Source organism: Sturnus vulgaris, chromosome 2 (assembly GCF_052056855.1).
Source record: "Sturnus vulgaris isolate bStuVul1 chromosome 2, bStuVul1.hap1, whole genome shotgun sequence".
In the NCBI taxonomy this organism is placed as follows: Eukaryota; Metazoa; Chordata; class Aves; order Passeriformes; family Sturnidae; genus Sturnus; species Sturnus vulgaris.
In genome coordinates, this window is record NC_142244.1 from 24,241,312 (window position 1) to 24,259,035 (window position 17,724).

The 17,724-nt window shown below is 44.2% G+C and overlaps 1 long non-coding RNA gene across 8 annotated transcripts in view; it reads left to right on the forward strand.

Moving 5' to 3' along the window:
* LOC148224682 (uncharacterized) overlaps positions 1 to 17,724 on the forward strand; it is a 128,644-nt gene that overhangs the window by 56,428 nt on the left and 54,492 nt on the right. For all 8 annotated transcript variants that reach the window (XR_015801192.1, XR_015801191.1, XR_015801195.1 and 5 more), the window contains one exon: positions 952 to 1,099. This is a non-coding gene — a long non-coding RNA (uncharacterized LOC148224682). The remainder of the gene's footprint in view (positions 1 to 951; positions 1,100 to 17,724) is intronic.

Here is a 17,724-nt window from a genome sequence, read left to right on the forward strand (position 1 = left end):
GCATGGAAAGACACAGACTACTTGGTGGGAACAAGCAGAGGAGAGGAATAAAAATGATCTGAGGTCTAGAAAACACAACCTGTGAGGGAAGACACAAAGATTTGTGGTTGTTTGGGCTAAAGAAGACTGGCTGTAGAGGGAAGCAGTAGGAAAACAAGTCTTTAAATATATAGAAAATTGCTACTAAGACAAAGGAAATTAAATAGTCTTCTTTCCCACTGAGGGTATAAAAAGGAATATTGAGTTTAAATTGCAGTAAACGAGACTTAGGCTAAACACTAGGACAAGTTTCTAGGCTAACAAAAATGTATGTGAGTCAGGAATATATGGCCTAGGAATACCACAGGAATTGCCAGCACCAGAGAGTTTTCAGAATAGCCAGACAATCATTAAGTAAAGTTTATACAAACACTGACCCTGCTCTGGGGCAGGGGGAGTACTCAATGACCTTTTTTCCCTATGGTCCTGAGGGAAGAAAATGAGTACAGGTTGCTGACCTTTTCACAGTGCTTCCTCCTTTTAAGTAGTTTCTCTGGGTGTGTAAGTAAGTATGTGTGGATGCAGCTGATGTTTGTGTGAGAGAATGCTTTTCATCCTTTCCAACGAACAATTGCCTTATTCTGCCTTTAATTCACCCTTAGATTAATGGGGCAGAAGTGGTATCAGGGAGAATAAGTTGAGCTTCATAGGCTAAGGTTTGTTTGGCTTCTTCAGCTCATCTGATCATAACTCCTTCCTATACCACACCTGAAATTAGGCTTAGAATTATTCCAGAACTGTAGGTACTGGATCCTGTTGTGCTGATCTGTGAATAGAGATGGAGAGAGAGAGGTGTTCACTGCTCAGCCTTCAGCTCAGCTTATTCAGCCTTGGAGCCAACTGAAGCATTTGCACCACGCTTCTCATTATTTACTAACATGAGTTGTGTCCTGGTTCCACTTTGTTTTCCAGGAACATGCCTGCCTGGTACATCCTCCCACCAGGCTCTGAGTGAACATCCTTCAGCACAAACAAAGAGCATGTTGGAGCTGAAAGGAGACAAGAGACAAGGGAAATTTCCTTGGGGCCTTTGATTTTGAAGCATACGATGGAGTTTAAGGTAACCTCATAGTATATCACAGACAGCGGCTGGCACCAGGATCCCTTGTGGTAGTGGGCTTGGGCCTGGGACTGAGTCCCTGCCAGAGTTGGTCAGGGTGTCAAAGGGGGTTATAAAAGCAGCATCAGTCCACGAGGATGGTCAAGAATTGCCATGAGCTAGACCAGCAGTCAGGACCCAGATATCCTGACTCTACCCTTTCATCATGTCCACACCTCTTGGACTTGGATGTGACTAAGAATTTAAGTGAGCTCCTGTTTTTGGGATGCATGTGGATGGTTTAGTGGTTTTCTGTACTTAATGGAGGGCTGTGTTCAGAGGTTAGCCTGGGCCCTTTCTGTGTTCTTACTAATGGCACAGAGAATTGTTGCTCACTGCTGGGACAAGCAGGGGCACTGAATTAAACTTACAGCTGAAATGAAAAGGATGCTGTTCTTTGAATATGTGGTCCACATGTGAAAATCGTTGTTGCAGATATTGTAGGTACTATATGCTTGCTCATGTGGGCTCCAGAGGGATCTGGACTCTGAGATTTAGAGAATGGAGACCTACAGAGGGTTATAGAGACATCAGCAATGGCTCGAGAAAATCCGATTGCAATGTGTTGGAGGGAATTTTCAAGGTTTTCTGGATATTCCAGATATATATTTTATATTTGGTCTTGTCCTGGTTTAGGGCAAATTTGGGGGAAAACCTCCGGAAGGAGCCCCCAGACAGCAAACCCCATGACTCCTCCCCCCCACCACCGGGTTCGGGAAGAATTTCCTCAGAGAAGAGTGGGAAAACCCCCTGTTTATTTAACAAGCAAAACACTCCCCAGCACAGGGAAAAAACAACACCAGCTGACAAAAAAACTCTTTCACCGTTCTGAAGGGATGACAAACTCAGTCTCTCTGGCGAGTGGTTGCCCAGTTATCAGTCTCTGGCGCTGAGGAATGACTGCTGCAGGTGACAGAGTGTAGACTCCCGGTGTTTCTTGGGGTTTCCCAGGTCCCCGTCCGGAACAGGTTCAGATGGTATCCAGGAGAGGGAGGGGACGGGGTGGAAAAAGAAAACAGTCCAGGGAAAAAGTTGGACTGCCTAGCTGAACTAACTAATAAGCAAAAAGCAAGGGCAAAGCGAAGGAAAGAAAAAGAGGCAGAAGCGAGCAAGCAGGCAAGCAAGCAGGCAAGCAAGCAAGCAAGCAGAGCTAAAACCTCTCCTAAACATAGACCATGGGGGAGGTGAGCCGGCTGATAACACGACAAAACAAAGCTTCACTTTCAGAGTCAGTCCTGAAAGCACAGGACATAATACCAAACATAATCAGAACACACGATTGGAGATACAAACACCGTAACATCACCCTAGGACAGGTCTTTTAAGAACAAGCACCTTCCAAGTAGTTTCTTCCCTACAGTGATGGACTAAAGGGTCCTGGCTAGATAGACCTTTGATGCAATCAAGGATAGCTGACGATAAGTTCTTGTGTCAACTTGATCTGTAATTATCACATCAGAATTGTTGGCATGAACTGATTTTTAGTGTAAAGGATGACACTGTTGGGTTTATCTGGGTGAAAGCTTCAACTGTGATTTCCAAATACAGGCTATAAAAATCTGCTCCAAATATAAAATCCCACCTGTAAAATGCATTAAAATTCTGAGCCAGAACTCAGCTTGTCTTTGGTGATTTTCACTGTTTCAGCTATAGCAGGCAGCAGTTTATAAAAGGGGCCTTCACATGACATTGTAAATCCCACAGTGAGCTATTGCAAGAGTAGGAGAAAAAAATACATTAATCCATAGTAGTAAATTCAGGATCACATAGCAAACACATACTTCCTTCTTGGGGCTTCCAGTTGTACATGGAGCTGCAAGTGACTCACTGTGAGCCACTTTGCACTCTGCCTTGCTTCCTCCCTTGGGTGCTGGTGTTGTTAAAGACCTTTGCACTTGCTAGTGACAGTCAGATGTGAACAGAACTGACAGAGGACTTGGGTTGTGCCTGACCCTCCTCTGAAGTGTGATTAGACAAAATGCAGCCAAAATGCATAATTTTTTATATCTATAGGGCAGCTTAATCTGCTTTTGAAAATGTGCCTTAAAGAGCTATGTAAAAATATCTAGCGCTCTTAAAATTTGAGCCTGACATATGAAATCTGACTTTGATACCACTTAAGGGAAATGCTCTGTAAACCCTCATGTTCCACACAAAGATGTGTGCTGTAGGAAGCAGGTATGACTTGTCCTCATAAGAGGAATGTCTGCAGATTGGGATTTGCCCTCTTTGGGAAGGGGCTTTTCACACAGTTTTTTAATCTTAGGTAAATAGCTAGTGCCATGTTTGTCACAAGCTGAGAATCAAGCTGTGACCTTTGTGATCTCCTCAGCTATTCCTGGACAAGTCAAGGATGACTACTCCCATTAGCAGTTTTTCAACAGTTAGGTCCATGCTGTGCAAAAATGCTGCAGACTGACTGGGGCTTTTCCTTCTCTACTGCTCAAATTTTTTCATTATTTATTTATTTTTCATTTGCTATTATTTGCCTTTTTGTATTTGATCCCCTGTACTTTATAAATGCACATAATCAAAATTAGGTTAGAGCACAGATTTATGACGTGTGATCTTTAGGCATGCTCCTGTAGACAAAGGCATTTTGCTATTAATCTTGCACAGAGCACTTCTGGGAACTGAAGGAATGCAGGCTGCTTCATAGCTGACCTGATTGTTTGCTATTCTGCAGAAACACTGGAGAGCTGTAATAACCTGCTTATTGTGCTAGAAGATCAAGGATCTCTTAGGGTGGTGGAGGCTGCCAGAGTGATTTTCTGTAGTGGCCAAGGTCACAATATAGCTAAGGACACCTGATTACCAAGCTCTTTTGTTTGTGGTGTGACACTAGCTACCTTTAGGTTTCTTTAGGTTTTTGTTTTTTTTTTTTTTTGAGAAGAACACATAAAATTCTCTGTCATAATTGCAGTATCTGACTGAAAGGGGCATCTGTGCTTACCTGTATGTGTTGTAGTCCAAAATCTTGCTCTCCTTGAACCTTGTAAAAGGCAACACAACTTCCCAAAATAGTTTTCACATTCACAAGTCAACGACTTTAAAAATCAAAGATACGTGTACCAAGTTGAAGATCAGAATGAAATCTGAATGTCCCAATAGATCTCTTCTCTTCATCCTCTCAGTATTTCTACTTGCCTGAAACAATAAGACTTAGATTAAAAAATGTTTTGTCCTTTTTAAAATTTTCTGCAGAAGATCTCAACAGACTTTATAAATACAAGTGGTATTTTCTAGGTTTCCTGTGTCTTGTCATGTACATTTCAGGGATGGAGCTCTGAAACACACTTTGCCCTGTATCCTACAACAAGTCAATGGGTAGACCAGTGCAAACCAGCAGTGATACACAGCATCCTTCCAGCTCTACAGTGATGCGCAAACTTTACACGATGGCTTGGAACATCTATATTTGTGTTCCCTTTACCTCAACAATAAATATGAGCATTTTCTCCAACTTTCTGGAGCAGAGAATCCATTTTCCAGGGTATTTCTCAGAGCTGCACATGCCCTTATCAGACTTGGGTAAGTTTCTGAATGCACCAAATACAAACTGCTCTAAACCAGGCCTGGGCCTGGGATTTATCTTACTGCTGCTTTTTATTCTAAACAGCAGAAAAATTAAGTCTGGAAAAAAGATAAACAGGAACATCTGATTCACAGCTTCTTCACAGATTATACAGCTATTCAGTTCTCTTCTTCTGCTTTTCTATACCACTCCAGGAACCATGCTGCTTTCACAAGCACTTGTTTATATTCTACCAGCACTGATGTCCTATTAAGAGAGAGCAAGTTTGATCTTCTGGACTGATAAGGAATGAGAACTTCTAGCAAAAAAGAAGTCTCCTTCAAATCACAACCTGAGCCACTACCTCTTAGCAGTATTTAGAAATCTGTTCTATCCTGCTGCAGTTTCCTAAACTGTACTAGTCAAGATTTTTCATTTGCTGTGGGACAGAAGTAGACATATATGGGAGAAGGCAGTGATGCAACTGGTAAATGACTTGAGTTTTCAGCCAAGGAAGAGAGAAGCTGGACTGATGCTCTCAGTGGAAACGAACAATAGGGAAGAGTGCAGTTTGAAAATTAGGGAAATATTCCCACAGGTGAGATCCCAGGGCTGAAGAACAACCATCTCATGAAAGGAATAGCAAGACAAGCCTTCAGGTTTGTTAACAGTGGGTGAGCACTTCAGACTCTAGAAAGACCTGTACCCAGTGGAAAATGGGAAAAGAAATAGGCACTGCTGCATTACTTTTGCAGGCTTTCCTTGTATAGCTGCATTACCAGGAAACTCCAAACTGCAGAGCATAAGCAGAGACAGTGGTAAAATGAATTGACACGACTTCTGCTACCTGCCTATTCAAAAATGACATATTTTGAGTGGCTGCCAGCCTAGGAAAAATGTAGCTAAATCCTACTACATGCAGTGGGCACTACTGCTGCCTCTTACTGAGATGCTTCCCAGAGTGCAATTTTTATGAGGAAAGCTCATGCCTCTGAATGCTTTTGGATACCGATGCAGAACAAGTTATACTAGACTAAAGGTTTCTCAAGTTAAGGGGTAATCTTCAGAGAGGGACAGCACAGAATCTTCCCATGGACCTACTTCTACCCCATAGTGAGACACTTTATTTGAAAATGAGATAAGTGACTCCACATACAACATGGGGAAGGAATGTACACATGGGGCCATTGCACCAGAATGGGTGATGCTCTCCTCAGGATCAAACTAGCTTTTTGGGGGTTAACTTCTCTGTGTGCTGGTACTCAGAGATACCAGGGGTAGGATAGTTCAGTATGGATTATAAGAAATATATGGAAAAAGTAGAGAAATTGAGAAAAAAAATAGTGTCCTTACAAATCATGCAGTCATCTCTGAAGAGGGAGGATCAGGGAGTTATATGGGGACAGCACTGAGTGAAACCACTGTTGTCTTGGAAACTCAAAGGGAAAAATTAGCATACAGAAGGGTGTTTAGACTGTTTTTCTGAGACACTCTACACACACACACACATACACACACAGATAGATAGACAGATATAGATAGATAGCCACACTCCTCTGCTTCTTTGCTGATTGTTTTCTTGCCAGTCATTATAAGAATTCTTTGTCTGATTTTAGAAGTGAGAACAGGAATGAACCCCTGCACTTTTTCTTTGGTATAATGAGAACTGATCTTGTGTTAGCAATTCAAAGATACAGCTATTACATACATACATAGATTAATTAAAGAATTCATCATAAGGATGAATTAGCAGATCAGCTTTCTGGTCCACCTCAAAGAATAAAGGAAGGAGACTTGTCTTGGATTATGAAGAAGGAGAGCTGTGGGCATAACTCCTTCATGCATCTCACTGAAATCTGAAACAGCCAAGACGACTCATGTTCCTCAAGGAGCTGCAATCACAGGAACTTGAGACATTAAGTGATGAAGAAGGCTTGCAACCATAGCTATTCCTACAGAGTACTTCCTGGCCAGTAAAGTGATTTTCTATTAGCTTTTTGTGCAATTTGCCATGTGAGGTGGAATGGCAAGAGGGACATGCAGAAGACCGGCATCTGACACACATTGAGAGCATGGCTCTTGCCAGGAGGGATGAGCCTGTGGCCTCCTGAGGCTGGGGGTGGTGACAGCATGTTTGTGTGTTTACCTGCACATGCACGGAGTGCGAGACACCACTCAACTTCTGTGGCTGAAGGCAGCTCCAGCTCAGATACCTCCTATTCTTCTCTTGCACAGATGAAATGAGGTGCTATCAAGAAGAAGCAGTGGAGCATTTGGTCCCTCAGCTCAGATGAGGCTTTAAACCTCAGCCTGCCAGAGACAGACATTGGCAGTGAAAGGAAGAAGAGACTATGTCCATGGGAGAAGACTGCTGTCTTTGCTGGTTCTGTGGCTTACTGAATAGGTAGAAAATACATGCTGGACTTTCCTTTCTGAGGAAAAAATGTTTCCCCTTCCAGAATCTCAGGGAAATAGATTTTGTCATTTCCCTCTTGCTGTGTTGTGCATTGCTTTGGGAAGGCAGCCAGCAGGACAGATACAGGCTCTGACATATGCATACACTCTGGCATGGGCAATGATCTCCTTTAATATGGATTTATTTTACTCCTCCCTCTCTTTGCCCATGGTGCCATAACATCTAGATCCTTTAATCCATAGCCTGCAATTACTAGACCTGTTATTAATGGCCTGGAGTTTGGTCCCCCATCCTTAATGTGCCAATCACCTCTTCCAATATCAGCAAGAGGCTGTTGTTTTAAGACTGAATTAAGTCTTTTGGTATCCTGCACTGTACGTGGGCCTGTATCTGCCTTGGTCCATACCAGCCTTGGTCTGTTAGGTCTGTGACAGTCCACTGCAGCTCCAGATCTTGGCATGCCATTTAGCTGGAATCCCCTGGCTGAGTCCACAGAAACCTCTTGTTGTCTTTTTAGAGACACAGATTTTCTCAAACTGCAGACCTTATGAAAGGTCATGGCTTGCTGGTTGAAACAACTCCCAGCATTATGTCTCCTTGTACTCTCCAAGCTTTCAGTTGTGGTTTGCTCTCTTGAGTAGCCTGGCTGTAGGAAATGAGAGAGACAGCATGAGACCAGGTAGCCTATTATCAGAGGGCAATATGCAGTCCACTTGGAGTCTCATCAACCCTTAGAAAGTAACTTGAGGGACATGATAGATTTGCTTGTAAGGAGATGATACACTGGTGTCATGAGAACTACAGTCCTTGTGGCTGCCTCATACCAGGTCATGTGAACGGAGGCTGTCCTGATATTAATTCAGAACAGCAGCATCCAGCTACCCCTAAACCACTACTGATAACTTTCTGACACTCTCCTTATCTTGGGAGAAAGGCACTGATGAAGGCCACGTTAAAGTAGCCAACAGAACAATCCAACAGAACAATCCTGACCATCAGACAGAACCATCACTGTAAGCCAAAGTCAAAGCCTGACTTACTTGTGGTGGTTTATGAAGGTATGTCAGCTGCATTGCATGACCATACAAAGGAGTGTTTCTAATAGCATTTGGAGCATGGTTCATCCCTTCCACGAAAGGGTGCCTAAATATATATTCTGTGCCTCACCTGGAGTGGTGTTGCCCTAAGGCATCCCATCAGTTGGGTAACAGGGTTGACTCCTCAAACTATTGCTCCTTCACTCCAGCTGCTGTTTCTTGAACAGCTTAAGGAACAGCTCTTCAATGCCCTTCACAGTGTCAAGCGTGTATAAATTAAGCAACATACTTCATAGCTTACCTAACACCACACTTGGCCATGCTCTCTCCCAGTGTAAAACTGGGGCAGAGACATTGGATCCATGGCACTAAGTCGGTTTATGCTGTCAAGTGCCTGGCCTGTACCTTCTGCCTGATCCATGTTAGCAAGTGGGTCTTGCAATCTCTGCCCTGGGAAGGGGGAGCTTCATGGCAGTGGCAGAGGAAAAACCCCAAAAGAAACCCAAGAGAAAGCAGAGCTTGGGGCTGACACATGATTTCTGCTGTGCATTGGGTTTACTTAGTTTCCTACGATGCACTTATGATAAGGTGAGTCAGAGTATTAATTCATACCCTGTGTCAGAGTATTAATTCATACCCTGTGCTTTGCCATGGATGGCAAAGTCCTCTGTCCAGGCACTCTTGAGTAAGACTTGTGTTTGTTTATCTGAGGATGGTTTCCTATGTGACCTCTCTTCTGAGTGCACCAGGGGAAAGAGGGGCTCTTGCTTCAACTGCAGTAAGTCCGAACTCATTCTCACAGAGCATCCCTGAGGACTGCAGCTGGTCAGGGTTCCTGGAAACCTGCTTTGCATCCCTCTTCTCACGTGATGGTTTGAGCCTATGTTCCAGAGATGTGACCTTGGTGTAAGGGACAAAAGAAGGTCTCCTTTGTAAATCTAATGGCATCCTTTATCCAGCCCGCATATTTCCAGAGTTCAGAGATAGATCTTTGTGCATCAAGAAACAGAGAGCTATGCTTTCTTCCTGTATATGCTTTTTTCTATTTTGTACCTTTTTATGCCTGACTATTTTGTATCAAGGGCTATTCATCATAAAGACTATAAAATGAATCCTCACAGGAGATAGAGAAATGTCTTGGCATCAACAGTTTAGTAATGGGTTAGACAGCCTTTTCATGTGGAGTTTGCCAATATGAATCCAGCCCCCACACCAGCAGGGACTGCAAATCTCTATCACGTGCTGACTGGCTGTCAGCCAATAGGAAATGAACTTAATCCCAGTCCAGTTCCTACTTGATCAGTGCACATCAGAAATACCATCATTGCTGGAAACTGTCTCCCTCTTTCACTGGCAAGCCTGGCAGAGAGGCTAGGAAGTGAAAGAGTCTCTCATCTCTGGGGATAATGCTGGAGACACATTAGCATCAGAATCTGTAAGGAAAAAGCTTATTCAAGCAGTGCTAGTACTCAGCTTGCTCTGTATTGAAGCCTTTTGCTGTTAATATGAAACTTTTCACCAGCCTAGCATTGAGCACAAGCATAAAGCGATTCTCAGGAAGAAAAAAATAAATTGCAGGTGGTGCCTTGACTGTAAAGGCACTAAATGAGTAATCTAGACAGAGTTTTAACAGGTGAATGTGCCTTCACACAAGAGCTTGAAGATTACCCAAATGCAACAGTTTTGCATTCTGAAGTTGTGCCAGGGAGAGGCAGAACTGCTCAGAGGTCACAGCCACGCCTGCTTGGGAATTCTCCAACTGCATTGCTTTTATTGAAAAAAACTGCCAGGTTGCTAACATCCAAAATTTTCTGTAGTTAAAAATTCAGTTGGGAAGGTTTTCTTCCAGATTAATCATTGAATTCCTACCAAATATGATTTTCTGTCTTTCCCTGAGTGGAGACCACTAGCCAAATGCCTTCTGCTAGACAATACCTTCACGTCAAAGAAATTCACCCAGGGAGCTGCAGTGGAAAAGGAGAAAAAAGAGCCAGATGAAAGTGTTGATACCATGCCACCCCACTGGTAAAAAGAGGGTTTGCTTCTCTTCACACCTGCACCACTGCAACAGCCCTAACACAACCATCTTTCATGTGCCTTTTCTCACCGCATCCCAGACTACAGGAATAGGTATGGAAGAAACATCCAAAGTTGCAAGATTGTTTGAACTTCTCTGTTGGGAGCTCTTCAAGATAAGACAGAACAAAGCCTGTCTCTGTGGAAGCATGGAGCGCATGTGCCAGTGTGTTCCTGCCTGTACAAAAGTGTGTGTGCACCATCTGCTACTGGGATTCTGCTCTCAACACTATGAGCACAGGATGCTCTCACCTGTGGTTTTGGTACATGCTCAGGGCTCTTTTCTTTCTAAAAAGAATTTCTCATTGCTTTGGATGGATTCATTGCTTTGTCAAGTGGAAATGGCAGGAAAGGTGATAGCTGTGTTCATTTGTCACTTGAGATTGCATTTATGGCACATAATGCTTCAGAGGCCTGGTAAGCATCACTACATCAATCCTGTGGCCGAGGGAGCCAGGACACAAGATCCTGTCTGCAGCCATCAGAGGTAGTAGCAGAACCAGAACCAGGATTCAGACCTGGTACCTTGCTCCCTGTGCTGACTGCTCGCTCTTACTCTTACTCTTACTCTTACTCTTACTCTTACTCTTACTCTTACTCTTACTCTTACTCTTACTCTTACTCTTACTCTTACTCTTACTCTTACTCTTACTCTTACTCTAAATACTGCTTACTCACTGTGCTTACAGCCAGGATCCTGCTTTCATTGCTGCTTTCACATTCTTGTTGATCTGAGCTCTCTCTTTAGCTATGCTTTTCAAGTCTTAGAAGCTGTAATGAATATGTATCAACATTTCAAAGCTATAGATCCTGTGGTGGGGAAACAGAAAGGGGACGGGAGAGACAGACACACATACAGTCTAATTCATTTTTAAATGTCTGTAATTCATCCAAGAGCATTATCAATAATTGCTAGAAGAAAGCAGTAACTCACATCACGAGAAATCAGTGCTTTGACAAAAAGTTGGCAGCAGGCCTTACAGATATCTTGCACATGCAAAACCTTCCTGGAGCATGATAATCAGCTGAGGGGTGGTGTGTGGGGGAGACCTTTCTGTCTGTTCACAGCTCTGGTGGCCTCACCAGGGAACCCTGCTGTTCTGTCATCCCTATGCCTGCATCAGGCACACTGTAGCTCTTGCAGACAAACTCAGTGGGTGCATGCTTGATCTCATCCCTGCAGGAGGTGTGGGTTTTCACAGGAGATTTATGGGAGCTGGATGCATTGTAATCTTAAGCATTTCTTGAAAAATCAAGCTTGGATGCTCACTGAATAACCTCTCAGGGTCGCACCACTGCCTTCCCTCAGCTGTGGCCATCACAGTCCTGTGCTCTTGGCAGGGCAATGGGCACTTCCAATTATCTCTGTTACACGACCTTCAAATTCTTTCCTTTTAAAACTCTGACTAGGACATAGATGGTGGCCTGGGACATAGGTCTGGGAACAGATCCTGAACTGCTTCCAGTTTGGAGTACCCAGCAGCTACCTCTCACCTAGAGACCAGAACCCGCACCATAAGCAAAACCAAAGCAAGACAGAGAGGGGAAAGGGAGCGGGGAAGGGAGGCTGTTTGTATTAAAACTTGGATTTTTTTTTCACCTGAAGCCAATCCTGGCTGCTCATTTTCCATGAAGCTACAAGGGCTGTGGCACTTAGATCCATTCCCAGCCATTCCACTTTCATGGGCTGCCAAGACTTGCTTCAAACGTACAGCCCTGGCAGGCTGGGGATGAGATATGGGGATGCTTTGTCATCTTTCAGACCTTTGTGTTAGTTTGTGGATTATGAGTGATCCTCCTCCTCCTTTTCCCCACCACAATATGACCCATGTGATGCACCCCTGATTTTGGGTCTGGTGCAGCTGGGGGCTGTGACCTCTGTTGCTGCCACACACTGCCAGTCATGCTGCTTTCTTGACTGCTTCTCCCTGGTGCTCCCTCACGAGCACCATGGGAGCAGACACTGGCACAGGTACCATGGAGCATCACTGCTGTCATGTCAGACAGACACATGTCATGGCAGAAACACAGCAGGGACCACAGCATCCTAAATCCAGTGGCTAGATCTGCTGGGACTCATCAGTCTGAGACTTGAGCCTCCTCTACAGCTAAAGCTGACCAAAATCTCATTGCAGCTCAGAGTCACAGCATTTGGGTCACCCCTAGTACAGTCCTCTGTGCTGGGGTACAAGTGAGGAACATTTGGCAGTTTCAGGTAATACAACAGCAGCTGCTGCCTCTGTGGTGTGTGTCTCATGGAACTGCCAAACACCTGTACTCTCCAGTTGGCATCTAGTTAATTAATGGATAAAATTCAAGAGATTAGCTTCCTGCACAATGACCCGTATGCTTTAAATCCTGCAAGTGCACCTGGCACTTTAACAGATACAGAGAAGGCCTGGAACCACCTGTCCCAATGGCCTAAGAGGGCAAAGACAGTCCTCTGGTCCATAGATCGACAAACAGCCTTCTAGGGATACCTAGAAAAGCTGGAGTTCTTTTTCTTTTGCCAAACGTTGTTGTTGAAATCTTTATTTGAAACCTACCGGTGTGTTAGAAGATGGACTTCTTATACACTTGGCACAATTTCTTATCTTTATATGTACCTCACTGGCTTGATAAACACAATTTATTTAAACTCATAAATCAAATGTTTATACTGGCCCTTGATATTTCCCATGGCTGTTCTGTGTTATAAATGGGCCATGTTGGACTTGTACCTCAGGAGACCATACACCATAAAGACACTTAAAGCAGGAGCATTTCCTCATTGAAAAATACCCATGCTTCCTATGGAGAACTGAATTGGGACATTTTCTGGGTCTTTTAGGGTTAGGGTTGTTTTATTCCTTTAAATCAAGCCTAGTTTAGTACTTCAGCACTTTACCAGCCCATACCACAGCCTGATGCTGGTTGTTGAGAGCACCTAGTCCTGTGATGTCCTTGCTGTGCTGGCTAACATGAGGTGACAACACCTGTGGGGCAAGTCTGGCTCCCAGGACAGGGGACCTGAAAGTGCCCAGTGTTTTGCAGATGTGCAGCTGCTTGGACAGACTGGACATGAAGCTCTACCCTGATGCACTGGGCAGGAAATTGGAAACTGAGTGTTTGTTATTCCATCCCTCCCTGAAATTGTGGCACCAATGCCACAATGAAGGCAGTGAAATGCTGTGTGGAAATCTAGCACTCTCTAACTTTGTTATTACAGCTCAATGAGAAAGCCAGACCAGAGCTGTGCTTTGTGAGTAATGATCTGAGCTATAGATTAGCCAGAAAATGAATCTTCAACTGGCATACAATGATACTGTCATTCCTGAATTCATTCCACACAGCAGCATATGTAAAGCCATAATACTGACTGCATAATAAGTGGGTGGTATTGCTATTTTTTCCCTTAAGCATATGATGGACAAACAGCTTCTCCACTGTACATTTAAACCACTTCCATTATTTCTATTCATCTGTGCAGGATAAATTATATAGGAAAAATTGTGTAGGTGCTGAAATTGCCCTCAATTTTTATCTGTTTTTGTTTGTTTGTTTGTTTGTTTTGTTGTTTTTGTTTGTTGTTTGGGGTTTTGTTTTGTTTTGCTAACTGACAAAGGAGAGACAACAGACAAAGTGCATGTTGAGAAGTGGGTGGAAATCATAAATAACTTGTGTCTTCAGAAACAAACCCTAAAAGCCAGCTTGACTGTTTGGGGACTAGGGCTCGGGGCAATCTGTGTGATAAGGTGTTGGCGTTCTTGCCTTCTTAAAGCTTTCTATCTAGCTCTGCGATCTCTCAGCTATTTTTTTTTGTGTTTCTTGAAACAAAAATAAACTAAGATCCCATTTCACAGGGATTAGAGTTTCCATGGAGAGCTGTAGCCCTTTGCGCCTGTGGTAGGTTGTGGCATGGCTGTAATGACAGTCCCAGCCCGGTCCCACCAGTCCTGAGACATTAAGTGTACGCACAAGTGTGCACATGGAGAAATGCATGTACTTCATCTTTAATGGGGTTTTAATTTTGTGCATGTGGGAAGCGCCAGATAACCACCCTGGAAGCTGAAGCTGGTTGATCAAAGATCTGGCATGGGATTTGGGTGGCATCAACAAGACACTTTTGACATCCCAGTCTCGAGAAAATTACCTTTGAGGACCAACAGCACCTGTGGTTTTTCTGATGTGGAAGTTGACCGCTGAAACTAGAAAATCACCCTCTTAAACTTCCGAGTGTTTCCTGCCTTTCTGTGTCCTAGTCTCCAAGGCTTTGGGCCAAAATCAGCCTGGAGCCGAAGGGTCGGCAGCCAAATGAAATTACGAGGCTTTTAGAGAGCCCAGCTGCCTGGGCAAAGGCGTAGTTCAAAGGAGGAGTGGAAAAAAGGGGGCAGAGATCAAGGGATGGTGACCTGGCATGGAACTGGGAGCCGGCAGAGGAGAGGAGGGAAAGGGGAGGCTGAGGGCTGGCCAGCAGGAGGGAATGAGGATGGAAACACAGGGATGGCACAGGAGGGGTTCATGCTGGAGCTCAGCGTTGGGTCTGAGGTACCAGAAAGGTGCCACAGGAGGGGATCTGCTCCTTACTCTTCTCTAACCCTGATTCATCACACACATGAATCAGGAGGAGCACAGGGTTTGGACAAAACCACCTCTAAGTCAAATATCAGCTGGGCAGCCTTTGCTAGGCTTTTCAGCACACACCTGCTAAAATATCGTGTGATTTTTTTTGTTTACCTATGATTTCATGCATAAGGTAGGCTCTGCCTTGCAGCCTGCCTTGCACACCTTGCTGCCTCTGCTCTGAAAGGCATGCAAGCTTCACTGGTTCTGAACATCCAAGGCTCTCAGCAGCTGGATTCTGCTGCCGCAGCAGTGTTCCCTGCTCACATGAGAAAGGCACTCGAGTGAGAGAAAGGCTTCCCTGCATTATTGTGCCAGCCCTAATTCTCTAGCACGTTTCAAGGCTAAGAAAAATACTCCAAGTCTGGAAATCAATTTCTGTTTTTTTAAAGTCACACTGGCTGCAGTCCTTGGGGGGAGGGAGCCTGTGTGAGCAGCTGGGGCACCAGGAGCTCTGCTGGGCAGCTGGAGGGGGTGTTAAAGGGAGAGGGTTGCAGCCTCCTACATATCAAGGTAGGGTGTCGGAAACCAGGACATGGAAACATACCTGGGGAGGGATGAAAAACATGATTTTACCCAGCCTAAGTTGAAATGTAAGTCTGTGAGACGAAGTGACTGAACCCATAAATAACTTACTAGTGACCAAAATAGATAGTCTGGGCTATGCTATGCCATGCTATGCTATTCATTCCTTCTTTTCTCAGCATAGGACTTTCACAGCTGCTCCATTGCTTATTTATTAATTTTAAAAGATACTAACAGCATAACACCTGTAGTCCACAGCCCAGCTGCCTTTACTCTCTGCACACAGGAATGCCTAGTTCCTGGTAGGAGGCAATAAGGATTCTGGCAGAAGGCACTAAAGCCAACCTGAGGTTTATTTCAGTGAGTATCAGGGACCTTTATATGCAGCACAATAGTACATAATTCATTTAGTGTAGGTAGGTCTACATACTTGGTGGCTGGAGCAGCAGGAAAACTAAGACTTGATCTGTTTTTATTGAAAGCAAATGGGATTTTAGTCATTGACTTCAGACAGAGCAGGATCTGGACCCAAGAACAGAGTCAGTTTGCCAGTTTGTTGCTTGCCTACTGATGTCATACCAATATTGTCTGTGTTGGTGCAGGGGAATGCAAATGTCTGGTCATGGGCGGGGGGAATAATTAGCAGTGCTTATTAAAAGCTGTGGTGATTATTCATTACAGCTGCTGTAGGCCACCCTGCTTCAACAGCACGGGCTCTAGTGTCAGAGGCAGGGGGAGGGGGAAGGAGAAGCAAATGGGGGCCTCCTTCACTCTGGTGTTGCAGTGGCCCTCTCTTTTCCAGAAGACGGATGTTGTGCTCTAAGTACCTCTCCAGAGAGCTAATGGCCAACATGGCATTATTACCAGCCTGCGATGAGCTCTATCTTTTTTTTTTATGATAGTAATTTGTTACACTGGTTTGCCACATGCCCGCTGCTTCCTTGTTAATCCAATAATCTATATGAGAAAAGCAATTTGACATTCCTCCTTCCCATCTGCCACCCATCACCCAATCTATATCTTAACTATCAGTGATTTATTAATGGTGTCTGCATTAAGTACATCTCTGCTTCATTGGCGCCCTCCATTCCCTCTCTCCTAGAGACACTTTCTGGATACATTTAGAGAGCAGAGTCAGCACAAAGAGGAAAAGCAACAGTAAAAGCAACCAAGTTGGGGGATTTTTGGTGCTTTGGTCAAATACTCCACACGTAAAACAGCCTGAAGCCCACTCAGCTGAGACTCAAGTGCATGCTCAGCCCCTGTGTTCCTTGCAAACCATAATGCACTAACAATGCAGGGCTTTATCAAGTTTATGCCTATAGTCCCTTTGCCAGCATCAGTTTGCATCCAGTGTGGGCCAGTGTTCAGTGGCTCTTAGAAGGGGCTTTTAATGGGGCTTAATCCAGTGTTTTCTGGGTAACGCTTCAAGGGAAAACAACCAGATTCATGATCTGTGGAAATAATGAAGTACAGTATCCGGTATCCTGGATTTCTTGAAGCCTGGAAAGAGTAGTTCTGCTAGCCTTTCTGTCAGTGGCAGAATGAGCAGCTCAGCCTTTATGTGATCACCTATTTTCAGGACTCTTGTAAGAATACTGTACTTTCAATAGCTTCAGCAAAGTTGGTTTGAAATCAGCCAATGAGCTCAAAAGCTTTTGGAGGTGAAGGGCATCCAAGAAGCTCACATGCATACACACATATAGAGGCACGGACTCCTGTGTGCTTACAAAGGCCTTGTTTCCTTAGAAACCAAGCTAAAAATCTACTGGCAGTATTTCAGCCTGCTTGCCAGTATCGGGGAAGAGCTCAGGGACTACTTGAGTCCTGCAAAATGAAATTCTCTTTTCCTTTTGAAGGAATTCTCTGCTTGAAATTAGATTTGGGAATCATGATCCTTGCACAGCTCAAAGCTAGCACTGCTCCACCCACACGGGTCACAGGACAGGCATTCCCAGTCATTCAGCTTTCATTCTCAAAACTCTGGCAGTGTCCTTGCACATGCTGACCAGGCACTGCAAACAGGTTTCATTGATTCAATTACTCCCCACACAGCCATTGCATACAGCACTGGCAATATGGCTCAGCATCCTGCTGTATTTGTGTGTATGCTGAAACACTGCCTTAATGCCTTTTGGACTCATGTGGGGAAAGGAAAAAAGAGCATTTGACTTTACACGAAAGTTCATTACACACATCTTTCCTGCCACACTCCTGGGGATCTAAGGATCCAGAGTGCAGAAACCAAATCTTGCGGATTACATAATTTGACATGGCCAGATTCAGTCATGTTAAAGTCTCTTTTGTATAGAAAGTTAATACTGCAGGTTGGCTTAAACACCTTGAGAAAACATGGGGTGTGGACAGCAAGGCAGATGATACTTTAATTTCATTTTCACAACAGCTCTTTTTAAAG